Raw genomic sequence first — 4,932 nt, 5'->3', positions numbered from 1 at the left:
GACAAAGCGGCGCGCTGTTCGGGAGCCATTTCTGTCACTCCATCTAACCTGTCACAGGGTGGTTGTGTGTGATAAAGCACTCACTTCACAGACTAATAGGAAGCTCACACCAGCTCTGCTCCCGCCAGCCAATTCTTGCCTTGATAACTCTTTCCTGTGTGCCACACGAGTTGAGAAGAAACCAGAAAGGTCGAATTAGGATGGTACTCTCCTTTGTCACTTGCTTAGAAGAAGATGAGATGGTGGGGGCACAACAACTGGGTGGCTTCTAGTTCCACCAGAAGGGCCAAACCCTCCCTCCCCTGCATGCACTGTGCTGGGGTTGAGCTAGTTGCTTGGCTTTGTAGAAAAGCCAGGATTGAGAACAGACCTTCTTTCACCCATTTCAAACATGGATATTGGGAGGTCCCCACAGCTCACTTCCCTCATCTTTAAAATATTAATTGCAATAATATCTATTTCATCAGTAGAATCGACTTTTTGAGGGTCTGCAAATGGGTTTCCTTTCTTGTACATTTCTTATGACCCCGGACTCCATCCCCATCTGCTGTGAGCAGGAATCGTGACGGACAACTTCAACTCTGTGATTTAATCCTTACACCAACTTATTTGTCCTATCGAGGAAACAGAGGCTCATGGAAGTCAAGCCATATATTTAGCATTACAAAGGATCTGGAGTCCTGGAGTATTGAATCTTTATCATCTTCTTTGTGCTGTATCCTCTCTGGGGTGTCAGGAACTAAACAATTTAAAGCCACTTAATAGCTATGCCCCACCAAAGAAATATTACACCTGAGCATATTGGAGGAGTTGAAACAGAAAACAGTGTTTATTTAGCCAACAGGGCATCTTCTCTCTTTACTTCTTCTTTGATGCTGGTAGGGCTCAGCTGGGCTGTCCCTGTCCTAACCTGTGGGGGTTGTTATTTCATCATGCCACAGCCCCCATTACATTAACTAAGACCTGAATATTTAGATATATTCGTTTGTTTGCGTCTTTGTGCGTGTCACACCATCTCACTGTGAGGTGTCTAGAAGAGATTTTTCCTTGTTTGCAGATACATTTTACACACAGGATGCAGGAGGGTTTTAATAAGTAGGGGAATGATTTACATTGAAGAAGTCCAAGTGTTATGCGGTTGCTGTGGAAGGCAAGATGTCACACTGCCAGGCTTCCAGTTCTTAGGAGACAAAGAGATGGGGGTTGGGGGAGGAAAAGTTGCCTGAATCCTTTTCAGGGGCAGGTCTGCTTCGTGGCCTTTTCATGGCAGGCGGGAGAGAACTGTCCTGATTGTATTGCCAGGGAATGAGAGCTTGAGGTACAGCCTGTGGCTAAATATGCCCCAGCTCAACTCTACTCCATCCTCATTAGCACCACTTCATAGCTGGCCAGAGGGAAAGATTAATTTAGTGACCAGGCTTAATAGAGAGATGCTTCAGGTCCTACATTTCATGCATTGCCCTCAGAGTCAGGGAACTCACTGAAGCGCCAGCTTCAAGATGCCAAGGGCAAACAGCTGGGCTTGGGGGGAAGTGCAGAGATATTTCTGCTGAGTGTTGTAATCACCCAAAACTGCAGCTATGACAAGAAAGAAACATCAGTATTTATTATCTGTGCAGCCAAAAAACCACGCTCCTGAACTGGCTCGCCTTTGGGAGGCATGGCCACATGCGTGATTCTCCAAGCATGCTAATCCACTTATCTAAGATATGCTGTCAGAAAATTGGTGACTTTGTCACTGTATGGCACCTCACAGAAATCTTTACTTTCTCCCTCCTAGAGGGTCTTAGCAGAAGTTTCTCTTTTTGGAGAAGCTTGCTTTGAGGTGGCTATCTCTAGAGAAAATTAAGTATGAGGTACAAGAGAGTAAACAACATCATTTTCCACAGGGACTGAAAGGATCGGAGAAAATCCTGATGTGATTCCATGGCAGCAGCATTACAGTGTGTGTGTGTGTGTTTGTGTATGTGTGCATGCACGTGCAAGCATGTGTATGCTTGCCCATATATATGAAAAATTGTGATGCAATGTATAATTAATATAGCTAAAATTAAACTCCCGTTCGAACAGATACTGGCATGTTAGAACAGCAGAGAAACATTAACCTCAGATAGCTGGTTTTCAACTGCTTAAGCACATACTGCTTCTCTGGGCTTCGTGTGTGTGTGTGTGTGTGTGTGTGTGTGTGTGTGTATGTGTGTACCTCTGAGAGTGTGTTTTTTTGCTGTTGTTGTTGCTAACATTTCAGTCTGAGGAATTAGAATTTTTGCAGTTCATACACCTTCTTTCCCCAGTGTCAAAGGAAATTTCTCTTCATTTAATCCTGTCCTCAGGCCAGCTACTCTCTTCAGGATCCCTGTTAATTAATCCCTCCCATATGGGGTTACTTACAAAGCAGGCAGCAACAGGGCACAAGCACAGCTCTTTTCTGTGCAGCCCTTTCTCTCTGTGGCTGTGACTTTGCATGGAGAAGTGCATGACCTTGCTCATGGTGACCTTGAATAGAGGCAACCATTGGACATCATTGTTTCTTTGATGATGAATGGAAGTTAGACACTGGGAGCCGGTGTCTTTAAACAGTTATCAAAATGACAAAGCTTATTTTAATGTTTCAAAGTCAAGTATTATTTTAGCATATGTTTTATCAGTTGTGCTAAATACATTCTTTCCCATTTTTTTTTTTTTAGAGAGAGGTTTCATTATGTCATCCACACCAGCCCCCAACTCTTGATCTCTTGCCTTGGCCTTTGGACTGATAGAGTTGAGATGTATGTCCAGACCAGTCCTAAATCTACAGTCTTGAAGAAGTTAGAGAAAATATTATTTTTACCCCTCTTTTCTTAGTGGGTTGAAAGTCACTGACAAGAGTGAGTGATCTAGAAAACTGGCAAGCCATGGCTGCTTTATCTGGTTTTACTGTCCACACATCATTGACTCCTGGGTCTGTTTTGTTTTTTTTTCCTCTATTAGTCTCACACATATGCTTGTCTATTTCATACCTTCATTTTGTTTTCTCCATGTGAACATTGACTTTAGTTTGCACTGGTTTTAATATTCTCTATCTTTTGGTTTAAGGATGATTCTAGACCCCTCCTGTTCATCAGTAACATGTGTGCTATATACTAGTCACAACATCCTATGGTTTTTCCTGAATTCCAGTGGGGGTAAGGAGAAGACGGAGAGAAAGAGGGTGGAGATAGAAGATAAGATAGAAAAGGAGGGGAGAAGACTTTTAGATTGATATCATCAATCTAAAAGAGGACCCAGAACTGGTTTTAAAGTTGTGTTTGCTTCGCTTCTCTGCTCTTCTAACCTGCTTCTCCAGAATGATTGATGCTGAGGAAAAAGTTATGTATTCATAATACAATATTCAGTTGTAATCATAATATTATTACTTGGTTAGTATTTGATCAGATTGAGGTAGCAGGGGTGGAGCTGTGGTTGAATCTGCTTTTGTCACCACTAAAGATAAATTCTGTTCAAGGTGTATTTAGAGGTTTTGTTTTAAGATGCATTTCTTTGAAATACAGAGTTTAGATTAGACGTGTGAAGATTTCAAATGTTGCCTCTAGTTCTCCAACTTGGAATGATTTTCCTTTTTTGAATGCAAGGTGTTTGAAAAACAGCTGAGCGTTCCAAATGTGCTCTCAGACTTAAACACGTGTTGTGATTTGATTCCTAAGACAGCACGTGTGCCAGCGATGCTTGCTCACTTAAGCTTGGATGCTTGAATAATCCAAAAGTTCTTGACCTCTGTGTTAAATATGGTGAATTTGCAGTTTATATTTCAAACTTCTGAAAATTACTGTTAGCATTTCAGAGAATAGTGATGGCATCCAGGAAAAGGTGAAACGGTGGAAAGCAGGTTGACTAAGTACCTGGCTTGACTTTGAGCTGTTCTGTCCTCAAAACCTGCATCTTACACACGATGCTTAAAACCTTACAGTGCCTAATATCTTTGTATAATTTACTACAGTTAAAAAGCAGCCTGAGAGAAATTGAAATATATGTAATAAATGCACTAAAATTGATATTTAGTCATGGATACATCTGCCTTAAGAACTGCACTCATTTTTTAGTTTTCGGATCAAGCAACTAAGCTTTGTATATTGAGGAATGACAGAACAAAGAGTTACTGTGTGGTTCTAATTTTATTCATTTGGTGAATCAATAGCATCAGTACAACAGTTAGTACTCTGTGAAAGTATAAGGTCGAGACATCAAGATTAAAGTTAAAAAAGACGCAAATACAATGTACTTTCCACACTAATAGCTACTGCAACTGTACTGTGACACCATTCTTGATTCTTCCAAAAGCCAGTTTTTAGATAGGAGCCCTCCTGAAATAGGTGAACATCAAAACTTAGAATATGATAAAATATGCTAACAGATTTTTCCAACAATATAACACAGTGTTTGTTCTTTGAACAGTTGTTGACATAGTTCTGAGAACATATTCTGTCATTCTGAGTTCTTACAATCATCCTCTCTTAATGACAGAGAGAGAACAGAAGGAAAAAGAGATCTGACTTCAGTATCCTTACAGACACAACACACACATCAGACAACAGTAGGAGCTTGTCCCGCTTTGCCCTATTTTCCCTACCTGTTCACTGAATTAGGGTTACTACGTGAGCACACTGTGTCATTCCCAGTTCACTGTTTTAACATTTGTGGAGTTTTCGGCTTATTCTAATATTTCTAGATTGTAAAATTGCCTACTTTTGTTTTATTTTTTCATGTAACATGTCCCTCAGGAGAGGAAGAGAGGAAAGAGAAAGAGGAAAGGGCAGGGATGAAGGAAGAAAAAGAGAGGAAGAAGGAGTGTAAGGAGGAGAAGAATCCTGTAGATTGTGTAATTTGTTTGAATTGTCAACTAGAATCACCTATGTCAATGCAAGATGATTAGGTTGGATTGTGGGGGACTGTCTT

The sequence above is a fragment of the Chionomys nivalis genome, chromosome 2 (assembly GCF_950005125.1).
Source record: "Chionomys nivalis chromosome 2, mChiNiv1.1, whole genome shotgun sequence".
In the NCBI taxonomy this organism is placed as follows: Eukaryota; Metazoa; Chordata; class Mammalia; order Rodentia; family Cricetidae; genus Chionomys; species Chionomys nivalis.
The sequence above is the reverse complement of the archived record's forward strand: the minus strand, read 5'-3'. Positions refer to the sequence as shown.